This window comes from Pithys albifrons, chromosome 1 (assembly GCF_047495875.1).
Source record: "Pithys albifrons albifrons isolate INPA30051 chromosome 1, PitAlb_v1, whole genome shotgun sequence".
Classification (NCBI taxonomy): Eukaryota; Metazoa; Chordata; class Aves; order Passeriformes; family Thamnophilidae; genus Pithys; species Pithys albifrons.
This window is the reverse complement of record NC_092458.1, coordinates 8,231,776-8,249,283: the sequence shown is the minus strand read 5'-3', so window position 1 is coordinate 8,249,283 and position 17,508 is coordinate 8,231,776. Positions and strand designations below refer to the sequence as shown.

The window sequence follows — 17,508 nt, the reverse complement described above, 5'->3', positions numbered from 1 at the left end:
TGTGGCCCGCTGTATTTGCTCTTTGAAAATCATATGATTGCAAACCCACAGTAAACAGGAGTTAAAAAAATGAACTATGGAATAACTGATTATTAAATGATCATTAGGCCTTGTGCAGAGTGGTCAAAATTGTAAAGAAAACCGTATTTACAGTGTTTGAACACTGATAGGAAAGCAAAGTTGTTTGCTTTCTCAAAGGCTCTGAGTGTCTTGATCCCCGTATGGTACGAGCACTTGGTACAATCCTCTGATTTTGTCTTATACTTGTGAGGGTGTGTGCTCCAGACTTGACTGCATACAATGTTTAAAATATTTTTTAGTATTCAATATCTTACTTTAGGTAACTTAGTTCTTAGCAGTTTGTTTTGTGCTTCAGTTTTTTGCTCCTATTGAAGGCGGTTGCAGCCCTGAGTGTTGTACATGCTGGGAAAACCCTGCTTAAGGTACCAAGGTGGGAGCTTGGGGTGGAGTGACAGGAGAGTCTTTCCATGTTGTACAGACTCTTTTGGTAGCATTTGTTTTATGTAGTTTCGGTGCAGGCCATTTGGAAATAATTAAATTTATTGACTTGTTTGTCATGTGCTAGAACTTCTTGAACTTAATTCCAGAAACTTCCTGTCCATGTAACTGGCTTACTTGTACTGACTTCCTTTGTTTATTAGAGGGTATAGTTAATTAATTGGAGGGTGGAGATGATTTAATTCTTCTTAGGTGATTTTCAGGAAATTTGTCTCTTCCTTAAAAGCTTGTTTGTATTGTAGGTTTTTGTGTTTTTTTTTTTTCACTGAATGGATAGTGGTACAGATCCAATACAGGTCTTTCAAGTGTTTAAATGAAGAAAAGATAAATGTCCACTTTTTTGAATGCTGTAGGGGTTTTAAGACAACAAAATGTGTCCCTTTTCTCAGGATGATTTACACAATGCTTTAGTGTATTTATATCATCCTTCAAGTCTGAAGTATTGAACTTAACATAAGAATATTCCACCTCAAGTACTCGAATAATGTTATCCCTTACATTAGGAAGGGAGGGATGGATAGTTACCTTGTAGACATGTATTCTTGTATGATTTTATGGGGATGCTGATCAATTGTTATGCTTTATTTTTGCTTGCTCCAGTTCCCTCATTACTGTAAGTTAATGATCTGTATTTAGTGACTGTAGGCATTGAATTAAACAGTACAGGGTAAGGATATACCCAGATTTAACTGTGTGACATGGCAAACATATTTGCAGCTGTTAAAACTAAATTAATTTACTGCTTTTAAAGCCATTTCTGTTTTTCTCAATCTTTGTTCCAGCTAATCAGTATTGCATTGAAACACATTCAATTTTTTTTTGAACAACAGATACAATTTTTACCCTTTTAATTGTTGTGCTATGACAAAAATTGTCATGTTATTAGTCTATTAGTGATACAGTAAAGACTTAGTCACTTCTGTTAGATACAGAGTTAGAAGACAACCTTAAATTTGTAGTGTTGAAATCTTAAAATGTTAACCTAGGCTGGGGTAGGAGTTGGTGTGTGAGAATCCATGTATTCTAGGTAGCTTGATCTGTGAATTTTCTTTGCAGACATAAGACTGAAATTTTCATGTAGCCATAGAACATAGTGGCAGGACTTTGCTTGGAGTCATTGTATGAAGAGCATTAATAATCTGGCAACGAGGGATCCAGATGGCAAAGCTATTCCTGAGTGTCCCCGTGAGCCTGCTGTGATGGTGGCCTAAAGGGAGATGAGAACTTTTTTTGAAAGAAATTCTGCTCTCTGTCCTTATTGTGTAAGGTCTTCTGGACTGAAAAAAGAATATAGAAGGTTTATTGCAAAGGTTTTCGGAAATAGCATCAAATTTCAAAGAAAGCTGAATAAGTGTCTGAGACTTTCTTAAAAAATATATATGTGAACTAAAATAAATTGATGTGAAAGCTCTTAAACTAGGAGAACTGCTCTTTGAGCCTGGAGTAGTAGGGGTGGTAGAAATAGGGATTTATGATCAGCTGTGGATACCTGGATTTGCAGACAACTTTATATGGATAAGCAGCAGCTAGAATTGAGCATCTGATTGTATCTGAAACATTTAACAAACTAAAAAGCCTGGTGCACTTCACAAGGTCCTGTAAGACTAAGGAAAACAAGAAGTCCTGTGCAGGGCCAGGAGCTGGACTCGATGCTCCTCATGGTTTCCTTCCAACTTGGCATACTCTGTGACTGTGAAATCCATGCTCAAACATAAGATAATATTTGGGTGTTTTACTCTTTCAAACACATGCTGGGCTTACCATGGTGGAGACCATTTCTTAATGATGAGGCCTCAGCCAACTTGTGTTGTCTTCTCTCTGAGAGCTCTGACCCCTGCAAGTGCTGCTTTTACAAACCAACAAACTCCGTTTGCTGTGTCTGCAAGATTCATAAATTTTTATTAGATTTTCTGCTTTGAATTGGGATGAGGGCTTTTTAGAAGGGCATTTCTTTTTTTTTTTCCTTTAAGGAAGAGGTTATGTTGTCCTATGGTTATTTTTGATGCTACATGGAAGTTTTCATATAGTAGAGCCCTGAAGAATTTTTAACTGGAAAATGTTAGAGAAAGGAGAGGGGAAATAACAAAGGTAAACACGTGAAAAGATGATACAGAATTTATGAAGGCAATGCTGAAACAGCCTCGCCAGAAGAATCTGTTGAATTAGCTGAGAATTAATACTCACTATAATAAATAAATATTCTTGAAATTACTAGAAGAATAATGTGTAGATTTGAATCAAAACCCGCATAAACTGCAAAAGGGGATATGTTCTTTCGTGTGTTTTCTTGTACAAAAAAATGAATTGTTAAATATTGTAAGGTCTTGGAACTCATCTTGCTTAGATGAAGTCAATGATGATATGTTAAAGTTCAGATGGAACCTTTTGCTGCTGTTATTGAGCACCTTTTTGCCTGCACTGTGCTGGGCTGACAGTCACCACAGCAATCCAAAGCTGCTGTGTCATGTATAATGAGATCTTTGGGAGATTTGATTGAAAAGATAATAGATACTCAAAACACGAGATGTGCTTACATATGACACTGCTTTTGCCTTCTGTGTTTGAAATCAGTATTTGTTTGTGTGAAGACAAGTTCTTTTTTAAAAAGTGCACTGCACACCTATGTGCATTCTGAACACTCTTTTACATGTACAGTATATTAATGACTTGAAAAATACAGTCAAACATTTTGTAACAGCAAAAATAAAATTGTAAACTATATAAAATTAATATCAGAAAAGCGTCCCAACATAAAACTCTGTACTATTTTAAAGAAAAATAAAACCTGTAGTAGTATTGTATGACTAATGTATAAAAATAAATACCATATGTCTTGCGAAATAACATCTGTTCTTTTGAAAAGAAAGTTTGTCCATGCCTTTTGCTTACTGTACCTATTAATTTAGTTGACTGTAGTCCCTCAGTACAGTCATTGAATCATTATTCTGGCTATCGATAAAATTATTTTAGAGCATAATTCTTAAAAGTTGTTTTAAGTAGACCAAAATAATAGCTTAAAACAAATGTCACTTTTTTTTTTGGTAGAAGAATATGAAATTACTAAAAGCAAATTCTTTTTCTTGGGCCTGTAGAAAGTAGAGGCTTCATAAAATCTTGCATGGTTTCCAGTCCTGTATTTCTATTGTGGCCAACTCAGATGGACTGAGTGGCAAGTTCCCTGGAAAGCTTGTTAGCAATGGGGGAACACCTGAGAATGCATCCCACAATCTCAGTAGATCTTGTTTGATTTTTCTTCTCATCTGGGCCCTACCTTCTCCTTCTGGAACATTTTTTTGTGCACTGTACTCATTTACACAGGAGAAACCAACTAAGCACAGGGCTTTTTAGAATGGTAATTTTGGGGACTGACAAGCACCTTTCCTTTCTGCTTCTTGATTTGCAGGCTTGGAGGGGTTCCCAGGCGACTACTGAGGTCTTACCTGAGTGCAAAAAAGAAGCTAATCAGCCAGAATGACACTTAAGAAAATAGATGAGATTCCATTGCAGTTCACTGCAGAGAAGAAAAACTTGATTTTCCTTTAGAGATTTTTCAAAACTAATTGTGTGCCATTTGAGAAGCCGTTAAGAGGATGAGATGGAATGAAACTGAGTACTTCTGTAGACTTCTGTTTTGTTAACATAGGCATAGTATAGTGAGTTGGTTTTGTATAGGGGGGGAGTGCCAACATTTAAAAATGCAAACAGCAAAAAACTAGCAAACTTTGGGCTTTTTTGTTGTGCTGTTTGTTAAATGTAAGTGTGTGAATGTAGGAGTGTTCAGTACAGAAGCTTCCTTGAGACTGTTGAATAGTTATCTGCTCTTCCTTGTTCTCTTAAAATTTTTTGTTTGGTTTGGGTTTTGTATGAATTGTTCTCTTATCCTTGCTGATTTGGCTGTAAATGTGATACAGGATTTTTTTTTTCTCCTGATACTACAGTAAAAGCACTTCTGTCTATTGTTCTAGCTTGTCTTTTTTGAAAGGCACCACAAACATAAGAATGATTATAGACTGAGTCCTGAGCAACCTGATTGAATGCCTTTGTCCCGTTTTTAACAAGTGCAGTGCTGCCTCTGCTCCTCTGCTCCCTTCCAGCCACATTTATTCTGTGGCTCTAATCTAGTGCACCTCCTTCTTCATAGCTCTGCTGCTCATTTCTGGAAACCAGTTTTTGTTTCTTCACAGGCTGGGTGTGGTTATAGGCACTCCATCCAGGCATTCTTAAAGGCAGATGCTTCTTTACATTTTCTCTGCTATTATTTTGTCTTACAACTATATACTATATAGTATGTATATATTTTTATAAATATATATGTGTGTATATAAAAATACAAACTGTATATATGTCAAGTGGTGCATTTCTGGCTGCTGACACTTGGTTGATGTATCTGGAATCTTTGCATCTTTGCTTCTATTGTCTGACAGGTTATGTGGTGTTAAGAGTTTATTGTATAAAAGCTGATACTTGCAACTTCAGTTATGAGTGTTTAGAAGCTGGTTAGTAAATCAGTCAGTGCTTTCCAATGAATTAAATTATGTGTTATAAAGGTGAGCATTTTTAATTAGGGCAGTACGTTTGATTGTAACTGGTTTACACATTGATGCCAAATGACCTGTGACTGTTGAAAAGGATGCTGATCTAAGGTACTTGTTGAAAGAGTAGCTCAGTGTAGGTGTAGCTTTGCTGGAAGCCAAGCCTTTAGCAAATGTTGATTCCTTTCTTCCTTCTAGCTGTAAAAACTCTTATCTGCATTTTTTACTCTTTCCAGATTGGATGAGCTGTTGAAGCTCAGTATTGTGGTTACAGGCATGAGCTTGGATACTTGTTTTACTCCTGTGAAGGAGTCCTTGGCAGATTAACATTTCTCTGGTGTGGTCTTACTGCCAGATCCAGAAAGAGTTTCCTGGTTTGCTGTGGGGAAAATGTGCGTGGCAATTTTACTGAAATGATGGATTGTCATCTGTTGTGTAGTAATGGCATGAGATTAGATTGGATGGTATCTCTAAAGCTGCCATAGAACTCCACCACTGCTGTACTCACACCACCCAAACCCTCTGTTTATATTTCACTCTCAAGGTAACTTCCTGGGGGAATATTAAGATTGTGTGGCTTGTCTGAGTTAGATTTCTGGAGCTGGTTTTTGTTACTGCAGCAAAACTGTGGTAAGGAGCTTAGAGCCCTGGGAGGGTGTGGGACTGAGCCCTGGGTGTGCAGTGAGGAAGATGGTGGAGGGAGGGGACTACAGCTTTGTGTTCTTATTTCCCATTGTCTTGAGTTCTGTGTGAAAGTTAGTGGTTGCTTGGTTAATTGAAGGCTTTTCAAGGTTTTGGCTTCATTTCCATGTGGAATTTAATAGACATTAGAGCCTCTAGTGACGCAGCAGTTCTTTGCTCTTCAGTTCTTAGTGTTCTCTTGCTGATTTGTGTGCAGAATATGTAATGTTCTTTATGATAAAATTTTTTTGAGGATGAAAAATTTTTATCACAACAAAAACTGACTTGGATTATATCCAAAAGAAAAACTGAAGTAATCTTAGGGTGGGTTTTTTGTTTATTTTTAGGGGGGTTGTTATTGTTTGGTCTTTTGGGTTTTTTTTCCTTCTCTTCTATAGCTGAGATTCTGTGAGTAAGGAGAAAAGGTATTTAGTGATCTCCACTATCAAATACTTTGTCAGGGTGCTGATACCCTTACTGTGCTGCAGACAGGGAATGCTGTAGTTCTGTGTCTGTGAGTGAACTGCAACACACCACCAGTGGCTGATGCTTTGCATTGTGGTGGCTTTGGTTTGTGGATTTTTGCTTAGTTTACATAATCTTACATAAAGGACAATATATTTACTGTAAGCTTTTCAGTACTACACAGATTTGACTTCTCAAGGCAGTAGACTTAAAAAAATATACTTGAGTCCTTTATGGCACAAATGTTATTGGTGCAAATTTTGAATTTTACTTTGGTGTAAATCTGTCATCACAATCCTTAATTTTAACTAATTAGGTTAGAATTGAAAATAAATCAGGCTTTACATAGTAAAAGCATGTTTTCCTTGCCAAATTCAAGCTGGCACATTCAGTGTCCAAACAGTTTACATAAACTAAGCAGGATAAATTTAAATTGGGCAAAGAACTGATAAAACGACAACAATTAAATTAGCTCTGGCATTTTGTATTAACTACATTTGCTTAGTGGGCTCTTAACAGTACCTCTGTTTATAACTAAAGTGTTTATTGTGCCTAAACTTTTAGTCTCTTAAATTCTTGAACTCTGAAACTTTAATGGTTTGCCACTTTGAATGGATACTTCAGATGGGGTTAAATATTATTTCTCTGTCTTTTGTTATTAAACATTCATTACAGCATGTTTGCTAAAGAAGTAAACACAAGTTTACAAATGGCTTTGAGGGGAGTTTGCCTGTCTATTGTGTGTCTTTGCAGGGGATTTCCCTTTTCTCATACAGAAGAAGAGGAGGCAAATTATTTTTGATGGCCTGGTATATATAAAAAGTGAGTGAAGATAAGAAATTTTTACTTCTGCTTTTGGAATCAAGTCTTGCAGCATCTCATTGATTCAGGATTTTGGGTGCAAATGCATTTGTTTTCCTAATAATGACATTTGACAGTACATTCTTTAATTATTAACAAAATCATATACTGGACACAAACTAACATAGCATTGTATAGAAGTCCATCAACACTTCTTTCAGCAGGCTTAAAATAGCTGCTTTTGTTTGCAGGATGAAAATCTGTGCATATTTCATTAACCTTTATCTTGGGTGATGTGTTAATGTGTGCTGGGGAGACTCAAAATGCCTGAAATTAAGCACATTCCTTATTCTATTTCTAGTGTTACTTCTCTGCTACTGCTCTTACAGGCTGAAACACAAGTTAAGATCATTGCATTTCACCGCCACTGGAACTAAGGGTACAAAATTATTTAAGTTCTCAGCTGGCCAAGTTCTCAGCTTGCCAAGAAACAAGTTTCTGATAGTTGGAAAATGTGCTGATGGATTCCTCCCCCCTGCCCCCCAATTAATTGAACTTCAAGAGCTAGAATATATTTCTGAAGTGAATTGAGAGCTTATTACTGGAGCAGATTCAAGTACTATAAGGAGAAGTTCTTCTAGGGGAAGAAAAAAAAAAGAAGGCTTGCTTTTACATAAGTAAAAGAAAAGGGCTGGTACCTCCTCCTCACACCCCCAAACAAGATCAGAATGGTATTAGATTTTGCTTCTCTGTTTTTAATTGCAAATTAATAAGAATGGCAGCATAATTTACATTCACATCTCATGGCAATAATGACAGACTTTATATTTTGAGAACTTGACTCTTTTAGTGCTGGAGACAGTTGATGAGTTGTCTTCATTAAAGTAAGTGTTGTTCTGCAGTATGCTGGGCAAAGTGTGATCTGCCTATCTGTTACAGCCTTCCGTGGGTGGTGTTCCTTTCTTTGGTAATTCATGAGCTGCTGTCTTTGCAGGTTGTAAACATGTAACTCCTTCAGTCCAGAGAGTGGCTTTTTCTTACAAGTGTTTTCTATATAGAGCTTTCAGAAAGCAGAGTGGTCTGTATGAGTCTTCCAGTCCACCGGTGTATGAGAGATCTGGTTTCCTTAGTAGTTTTTCTGCACTGCAAAAGTGCCATTTATTGTTGTAATGGCATGGCCTTTTATAGCAGATCTTCCAGCCTTGGACGAAGATATCCATCAGACCCGTCCTTCATTCTTTTAGAGTTCAACTTGTGACCTTAGACTAAAAATACAAAATAAATTATCTTTTTCATGCTTGGGAACTTGCGATCTATTTAAAAGTGCTAAAAAGAGTGTAGGTTTTGATTTGAAGGAAGCTTTTGCCTTATGTATGATTCATTTCTAGAAAGTAGAAAGAGTAGAAGAGGTAATTCAACTTATTCACAGTCACTTTCAATAAAGACATGAAAGGTGGTCATTTTGCTGAAGTTCTAAGAAATTAAATTAGCTGGAAGGAGGCCTTTGTCCCCTGTCATTAGAATTACGTGCATGCATATGTACATTTCTCTCTCTGTGTGTATATACATACAAATCTATAGAGATAAGGAAAAAGTAATTGACTTTGTATGTCTGTGTAGCTACCTGTGGGTGTATTTGCAAGGGATTTTGGCAATTGGTTTGCATGAGAATCAGTACAGAACATGCCAGTCATAATTCTAGGAACAAGCTGGCCAAATCTTCATTTTGTTGAGCTGAGTGAAGTGAAATCATGTTTTTAAAACCTCCAAAAGAACAAAAAACCCCACAAAATACAGTATGATGTACAGTTCCAGGGAGGTGGGAAGTTAGGGGATTATAAATGAGAGGACAAAGCAAATGAAAGAAAACCGTATTTAGGCTGGACCATTGTTTGGACTAAAACAACTATCCTTGAAAGAGATGTAGTGTCATAACTTTTTCTTGTTAAATTCCTTGAAAAAGACAAAGCTATTGCATACCCACCCCCCCCCAGCCCCAATGCCTGCAGTGACAGTCTTCAAAAGGTAATCTATAAATTTGTTCATAATTTTTACTCCTTCTCATTTTTTTTCCTCCCCTGAATGAACATTTTGGACTCTTTTATCCTCCTTCTAGTGAAGTTAACTGTTAGTTTTCTTGCAGGTGAAGTAATTTAAAGTTTGGAAATTTAACTAAATAAAAACACTGTCATTACTTTTTTTTTTTCCTGTGTTCTGGCTTTCTAATAAAGCAACAACAACAGCAAAACATATACATAGAGTGACAATAACAAATTTTCTGTGCATTTTACATTACAGGCAGCAAACTAGATTTATTCTTTTAAAACAATAAGAAAGCAAGCAGAGAATATAGCCTATTTTTTACCATTATTCAGTATTAACAATGGAGAAGAGAAGGTGGCTTCTAAAGTTGGTACTTAATGCAAATTCATTCTCTTGCATAAGCTGCAGAGCAATAGAACATAACACTGTCATTAAAACTGACTCATAGCATTCAACAGAAGGTGTGTTTCAGCTTTAAAAGTGCTAAGAGAATTAATGCAGTCTAGTAAATATCTTGCAGTGGGAAAAAGTACTTGAGCTGCGTTTTGTTGCAAAATGCTGTTGTGCAAATTATTTTGAAAAGGATTTTGTTTTTTTAAAATATCTGAGCATTCAAGCAGAGAAATGGAGTTATTCTAGACTATAAACTATTTTGATCAGTTGAAAAATGGATGCAGATAGACTGTGAAATACATTTAACATTCATGTTTGAAATTCCAACTCAGGATGGAGACTCTTGGAATACTTGATTGTCTTTTAGCTCCCTTCATTAGGGCTGGAGGGAAGACTCCTGTATCAAAACTAGCGTGGCCAGCAGGACCAGGGAAGTGATCCTTCCCCTGTACTCTGCCTTGGTGAGGCCACACCTTGAGTACTGTGTTCAGTTCAGCAAAGATATTGAGGTGCTGGAGCGGGTCCAGAGAAGAGCAACAAGGCTGGTGAAGAGACTGGAGCACAAGTCCTATGGGGAGAGGCTGAGGGAGCTGGGGGTGTTTAGCCTGGAGAAGAGGAGGCACAGGGGAGACCTCATCACTGTCTGTAACTACCTGAAGGGAAGTTCTGGCCAGGTGGGGGTTGGTCTTTTCTCCCAGGCACTCAGCAATAGGACAAGGGGGCACGATGGGCTCAAGCTCTGCCAGGGGAAATTGAAGTTGGAGATCAGAAAAAATTACTTTCTAGAGAGAGTAATCAGGCATTGGAATGGGCTGCCCAGAGAGGTGGTGGGTTCCCCATCCCTGGAGGTTTTTAAACTGAGATTGGACGTGGCACTGAGTGCCATGATCTGGTAAATGGAGTGGAGTTGGACCAAGGGTTGGACTTGATGATCTCAGAGGTCTTTTCCAACCCAATCGATTCTATGATTCTATACACTGGAAAAATCTCTCTCCAGCAAATCTCTCTCTGTAAATTGGTGTTTTCTGGGTTTGCTTGGGTTGGGTTTTTTGACGTAGTAGGTGGGAATGGGAAACGTATATCTAGTACCACAAAAGGCCTAAGTGTTAAACTTGGATTTAAATTGGTTTAGAATACAGTCTCAGCAACAGAGAAAGTGGAGTAATCCAAAGAAGATTACAAGAGTTATTTCTGACTTTTTGTCTGAATAAATAGCATATCACCCATTCTACCTGGATTACAGAGGAAAGTGGAGATTATTCTTCCAGTGTTAGAAAGGCAGAGAGAGAATGTTAGTGAAAAGAAATGATGTGGTGTGGTTCAAGCTGTGCTCTCTCTCTCCTGTTGGCTCCTGCCTGCTGGGCAGTGGCTCATTTGGCTGCATGTGCTGGGCTGGGCACGGGATGACTGTGCTGCTGCTTTGGGGTTGCTGCCTGTGCTGGGTGAGGAAATGTCTTGATATGTTCCCATTCAGTTCTAGTTTCCTGATGACTGATATTTAGGCCTGTCATGATACAGTTTACTTACTTACAAACAAGAGACAGCTTTTTCTTCTCTGATTTTAGTCTTTCACCTCGGAAACTCCCTACAGCCTTTGTCACCCAGTATAACTGAGCTTTGGGTAGTTCTTTTTAATCCTCTGAGACATGATATGCCCTATATTGTTGACAGCTCTTATTTTCTTAGTTGTTTCTATTTTCCTTTTGCAGGAAATAAATAACAATTATTTTCTGGGAGTAGACTTTTGTGTTCATCTTTCCCAAATTACTTCTATTTCCCTTCATGTTAGAAAACTGTTTGTACAAGAAGTAACTCGATATATTTGAAACAGTAAAGTCAGTTATGCAAATACTGACTTTTGGATGCAAGTCTGTATGATTTTATAAGCTAATATAAATCTCAAATACCATGATGAACTCAGTGCTCCTGCCTGAAGCATCTTCTCTTCAGAGTTTTGATTTCTTCTTTTCTTTCATTTCAGAACTTCCCTGTGTGGCAGCCTTTCAAGTCTTCCTCCATGACTTTCTGGAGCAGCTTCCTTTCTCTTCCTCCCTCACCCACTTTTCTTGCCCTTTGCCAGGAGCGTTGCCTTCCCTTTTTTCCCTTCTCCTCCTCCCACCCTCCCCACTCCATAATTAAGCTCTGAGGATAGAGAAATGTGTGAAGGATAAAAATCAGGATTATGGGCTTTTTTTATTACCTTTTCTTTGGTAGGCCTGCCAACATTATTTACTGTTTAGATGCATCTTTCTTTTAAGACCTGTTTTTCAGGTCCTCTTTTGGGTCACTTACATATCCAGACATGTATTTGCTGTCATGGGAATATCCCATGAAAGAAGCTGTCAGCATACCAAGAAAACAGCTCTGTTTGGCACTTTTAAAACAGTCTCCTTGGAAGAAAGGCCATAGATCTGTCATTTCCTACTTATGTTTAAATATTTTTCTATTGATACATGTAATCTGGATGATTCTTCTTTAGTTTATATGGACTAAGTTGTAAATACTTGTCTTTTACCTCTCTTTGTTTTTAATATATCTCACGCCTTCATTTGTAAACTCCTCTATTTAGTTTACAGAAAATTGTGAGAATAATAATGTTCACTAGGTCTGTGGAATTCTTTCACTGGGCCTTTATTTTGAATACTAATCTTTTTGACAAAAATACCAGTTAAACACATTTCATTGGAGAAGCATGTTTTAGCACTATATTGATGGTGGTGGATGAAGGTAGAGAGAGAAGCATAGACTGCATTCATGTTAAGAAAGTTGGTTTGATCATTCATAACTTTAATTATGAGGATAGTTTACACGTTATGTGAAATTTAAAATATCTGTCCCTGAGGGACAGAAGTTGTCACCTGTTTCCAACTGGACATGGAGCAATTGAGCACAGCTCTCTGGCTCGATCCACCCACCCATCCATCCACCCATCCATCCACCCATCCACCCATCCACCCATCCACCCATCCACCCATCCACCCACCCACCCACCCATCCACCCACCCACCCACCCACCCACCCACCCATCCACCCACCCACCCATCCATCCACCCATCCATCCACCCATCCATCCACCCATCCATCCACCCATCCATCCATCCATCCATCCATCCATCCATCCATCCATCCATCCATCCATCCATCCATCCATCCATCCATCCATCCATCCAATTCCTTATCCTTGTCTTGAGCTGGCCAGGGGAGAGAAAGTACAATGAAAGGCTCATGGGTGGAGATAAGGATGGGGACAGAGAACCCAGCAATTACCGTCATGGGTAAAACTGACTCACCTTGGGAAAATTAATTTATTTCCAATCAAATCATAATAGTATAATAAGAATAAACCCAAATCTTAAAAAGATCTTGCCCGTGCCCTTCCCTTTTTCCAGGACTTAACTTTGCTCCTGAAATCTCTACCTCCTTCCTTGCAGGGGGCTGAGGGGTTGTGTTTAGTTCATCAGATGTTATCTCTGCAGCTCCTTTCTCCTTGTGGGGAGGACTCCTCACACTCTTCCCCCGCTCCAGCACGGCAGCCCTCCCATGGAAAACAGTCCTCCATGCACTTCTCTAATATGGGCATAGCAAAACTCACCTTGAATTTCAACATTTTTGGTGTTCAGTCACTGATAATAGACATCATAAAAATCCCTCCAGCTGTGAAGTGTAAAATGAGCACATTCGTATATTTTTAGTATTAATCGTATTTGGTTAAATTGAATATGATGAATCTGAGTTCATCATCAGTGTCCATTCACTGATGCAGTTACCAGTGGTGGAGATAAGCATATGATCTTGTTCAAAAGATAATATTCTAGTCTTCATTGCTTTTTCCTTACTGCATTTTCAAGTTTACTTTTTGCTGCTTTTGGATGAGACCTTGAAATTACATTTGTGCTTTTGTTTCTGTATTTTTTTCTCTACTGGGAAGTTGTTTACACATATTGCAATTTGAGTTGGTTGCCTTAATACATCTTCCAAATACGTTTGCGGTAATTTATGTAGCAGACTGAAGTTCCCCTACTTTTGAAGGTGTTTTAGGTGGCTCAGCACAAGAACATCTGTCATAACAGCACAAGTCAATGCTCTGTTTGCTCTACTTTCTCTGCAGTGGATTTGAACTGAATACAAAGTTTATTTCAGAGTTTTCAGATGACTGTTCAGAGTCCTCCCTCAGACTGGCCGTGGTACATGATACATTGCTGCTCCTTCTGTGGCGCTGCGTTCCAGCACACTCAGAGCTTTCATCCTGTACCCCAAGGAAGTTTTTATTAAGTTGCTACATTAATAACAGTTGACAATTAACAAATAATGGTAATTGAGAGGAATTGCTGGGTTGGTTTTTTTTTCTTCTTTATCTGGAATGTGAATCTTTTTTACTGAACTTCAGCTTATTGTAATGGTCATGACCTCTTTATGCAGTCTAAGCCACTTTGGTCTTCTTGACTTGTGTTTCACTTAATTGATTTATTCACTGTGTAAGTTTAACAGATTTTTTTCAACTAGAAAGCATAGTAAAACTCACCTTGAATTTCAACATTTTTAGTGTTCAGTCACTCGGATAATAGATATCCTAAAAATCCCTCCAGCTGTGAAGCGTAAAATAAGCACATTCATATATTTTTAGTATTAATCGTATTTGGTTGAATTGAGAATCAGGACTTAGTAATTGAGTGGCTTCTTTTTACCCTTTATTGAAAACTTTTGATGACATTTTTTCAAGGTCAACTTTGTAAAAGACGGATCGGTATTATTTAAATAAAATGTTTCTGATTATTTGCCTGGCAAACACATCAAGAGGAAATGATAAACAATTTTATATGTAATTTGAGTATGGTTCTGTTTATTTTCATATATTGTATTTTCTTACTAATTTAGTACTAAATTCTGGGGGGCTCCCTCCTCATATTTCTGTTTGTTCCATATATTTGCTATGACCTTTTAAAGTAAAAAGGAATTTCTTGGGGTTATTCTTCTTTTTACTTCAGGTTACTGAGCCAGTAATCTGTATTTCATGATAGTCTTGAAGATTACAAGAGTAGTCATTGCAGTTGTTTTGATCTTCAGTACAATGCCCACAGAATTTAGTTTCAAGCATTCATTTGTTATTTATAAATACTTTATATTCACCTTTACTTTTTGGTACTGTTTGAGAAAAATCCATCTCACCCAAAGCCAGTGCGGAGAGGAACATCTGACTTTTAGAATTTGGATGTCAGTTATTTCTAGAACAATGAAGACAAAACTGGGTTGGAAGGAGGGGGAAACTTTGTCAGATGGGAAGAATTTCAGTCTTATTAAATCACCAGTATGCTTTGTGTGCGCACATATGAAAGACTGGGTGGCTGATCCAGTTAGGAATGCATGAGAGGACTTTTTTGAAGTGGCCAGGTCTTCTGCATCTGCAGTTTTGTGTGCTGCCAGCATGGCAGAGTGGCATTGTGGTGCTCAGCTGGTGGCTGTGCCATTGTGGAGAGGAGCCTCACAGGGCCAGCAGAGTGCCAGGCAATACAGAGCATGATGAAGAGGCCCATTCTTTGCACAGATACCCTGCTGAGCTCAAACTTTAGAGCAACCTTCAGCTCACTGCCTGCTTCTGACATAGTCCCTCAAACAGAATATACTGTACTTTCCTTGGACAGGAACACCTCGGCCCTCTGCTCAAGACTCTGAATTTGCCTTTTTTTTCTTTTTTTGTAAAGGAGGAAGACTTTCATGCTCCACACCTTTTTCCCCCCGTCAAAGTATGAATCTTCAAACACAAATGTGGGAATTGAGCCACAAAGTGAGTCCTGATGTGTAACTGAAAATAGCAGCTTTTTTCAGGAACTTACAAGAAAAGCTATGTCTGTAATATTACTTTGTAGTATTATATTGAGAATTTGATGGCCATGGCAGATTGTCAAAGATAGTATGGGACTAAATAGTAAGCAACATGATAAATGAAAGTAGGATATTACTGGAGGCTCGTGTTATGAGAGAAGGAAAGATTAAAATCAAGAACCAACTTCTGAAGAGACCACTAAAAATACTACATCACATAAAGAAATATTAGCTCCTTCCACAGTAAGCTGTTCTGTTATGAAATAAGGCTTTCTTTTATCTCAGAATTTTCTTTTCCTTACCCCTCTTTGCCCAAGAGTATATCAGTAAGCCAAAGTGTGCATTTACTTCAACTACAGATGTTGGGCACTTATATTTGATAGAAAAGAAAGCATTAAGTGTCAGGTTCTTTATGCCAGAAGAACCTGCACAGGCTTTGGATTCACAGGTTGCTGTTGAGGTGTTGTCCTCTGAACACTGATGGTTTTCCTCAGAGCTGCCTCAGGTGTAGGGAGCCCGCCCAGCCTGCGTAAAGGCAGCAGAAACTGCGTAAGAAGCTGTCACACCCACAATGGATTTACTTGTTAAGTTCCTATTGGAGAGCAAGACTAAAATGGAAGCAAAATTGTCTTTCCCTTCCTTCTGTTATGACTCATGGGAGCTGCTTTTGTGCTCAATGCTTTCATAATCAGTCTGCTTATTTGTCACTATGGTCTTAAAAGCATCCTGCTAAGCACCCACTCTTTTTGAGTTGGTCACAGCTGTTCGGGAAGATCATGAATCCTGTGTTTTAACTTCAAGAAGTGAATTTATTTCACTTATCCTGGATGAGCTGAATTTATTTTTGAAGCTGTACTTGAATACAAAATAAGAGCACTCATAGAACAAGATAAACCAAACCAAATAATTATCTCAGCCCTGACCTTCAAACTCAGTTTTCCTTTAGAAATTTAAGCAAACAGGTATCTTTAATAGTTGAGAACTGATTCATCCTTTTTTCTAGTTGTGTATTTGCTGTGGGATGGAAACTTTGTTTGAGTTCTTCTCCATGTACCCCTGGTCCTGCTGCCATGGAGACCTGCTGCCTTTTAGGCTGGTTATGGGACAGTGACTTCCCTTGATGTATATATAACTCATTCAGATGCATTTGCAGGTTTCTGTATCTCAACAGCTATTAAAATAAAAGCTAAACAAACCCTCCAGAAAACAACAAAGGTAAAGTCAGATTCCAGTGGTGACTTCAGCAATGTCAATAAAAGCTTTCTGGAGCTGAATTTTAAAACCTGTGAGCTTGGTGTTTTGCTTTTACATAATTTGTTCAAGGTTGACAGTTTTCTAAATTTTGTATTTATTTTCGCCAGCTGTTCTTTTCATTCCTAATTTTTTTATGAACAGAGGAGGATAGATTGAAACTTGAAGTATGAAAAATGGCTTGCTATAATTGCAAGTTCTTGTTGCTTTTTATCTCTTCAGTTTTTTCTTTATTCAACTTCCGCACTGTGGATGTCTTCATATCATGAAATCTTGATGGCTTTTCCACCAGAATCTTGTCCCATTAGAAGGTCTACTGTCCCTCCATAAAATGAGAAAGCTAACTGGTAGCTTTTTTTCCAAATTAAGGAGTGAGACTGGCAAAATATCACTAGCAGTATGATTGTATTATTTTTCTGTCCATTGTGGAAGTCAGAATGTTACTGCTAACATCCTCCTTACAGCTTTTCATATGCTGAATTTGTTCTTCCTAATCAGTAATTCCTCATAATAATCCTGGCGCATTCTTCTGGACCAATAAATCCAGAAGGTTTTTTTCCCAGCTATTTTCTTTACCCTTTCACTTGTATATTCTGCCATAACACTGAATCAGGTGCTTGTAACTCTAATTAGAGTTTTTCTGGAAAATCTCAGTAAATAGAACTACATATTTAGAGGGGAGTAGCAGAAGAGGTGCTGAGTGATCCATCACGCCTAACAAAGGTGGTTGATGCTTCCTTTAGTCTGTGTACCTTGTAGGACAGAAGACATGCCATGGATTATTACACAACCATCAAAGACAGATACTTACAAATTCTTTACATTTGTTTGCCAACCTGCTGTTGGTTGAGGGAACAGAGAAAAATGTAATAAGTCTCTAAAAATGCTTAGTTGTATCCTCTCAGTGAGTAAACATAATAAATAAATAAAAATATTAAACTCGCTTCTTGGTTTAGAAGAGCAAGAGGGGTGTCTTATCTACTGGCAAGAAGCTTGTTTAAAA

General features: G+C 37.9%; 1 protein-coding gene across 4 annotated transcripts in view; it reads left to right on the top strand.

The window, feature by feature from the left end:
* Positions 1-17,508, top strand: part of CDKL5 (cyclin dependent kinase like 5) — a 122,521-nt gene that overhangs the window by 26,434 nt on the left and 78,579 nt on the right. The window contains exon 2 of one of the 4 annotated variants that reach the window (XM_071555595.1): positions 15,134-15,216. The exons of the other annotated variants lie outside the window; for them this stretch is intronic. The gene's annotated coding sequence lies outside the window, so the exon portion shown is untranslated. The remainder of the gene's footprint in view (positions 1-15,133; positions 15,217-17,508) is intronic. 4 annotated transcript variants of the gene reach the window in all.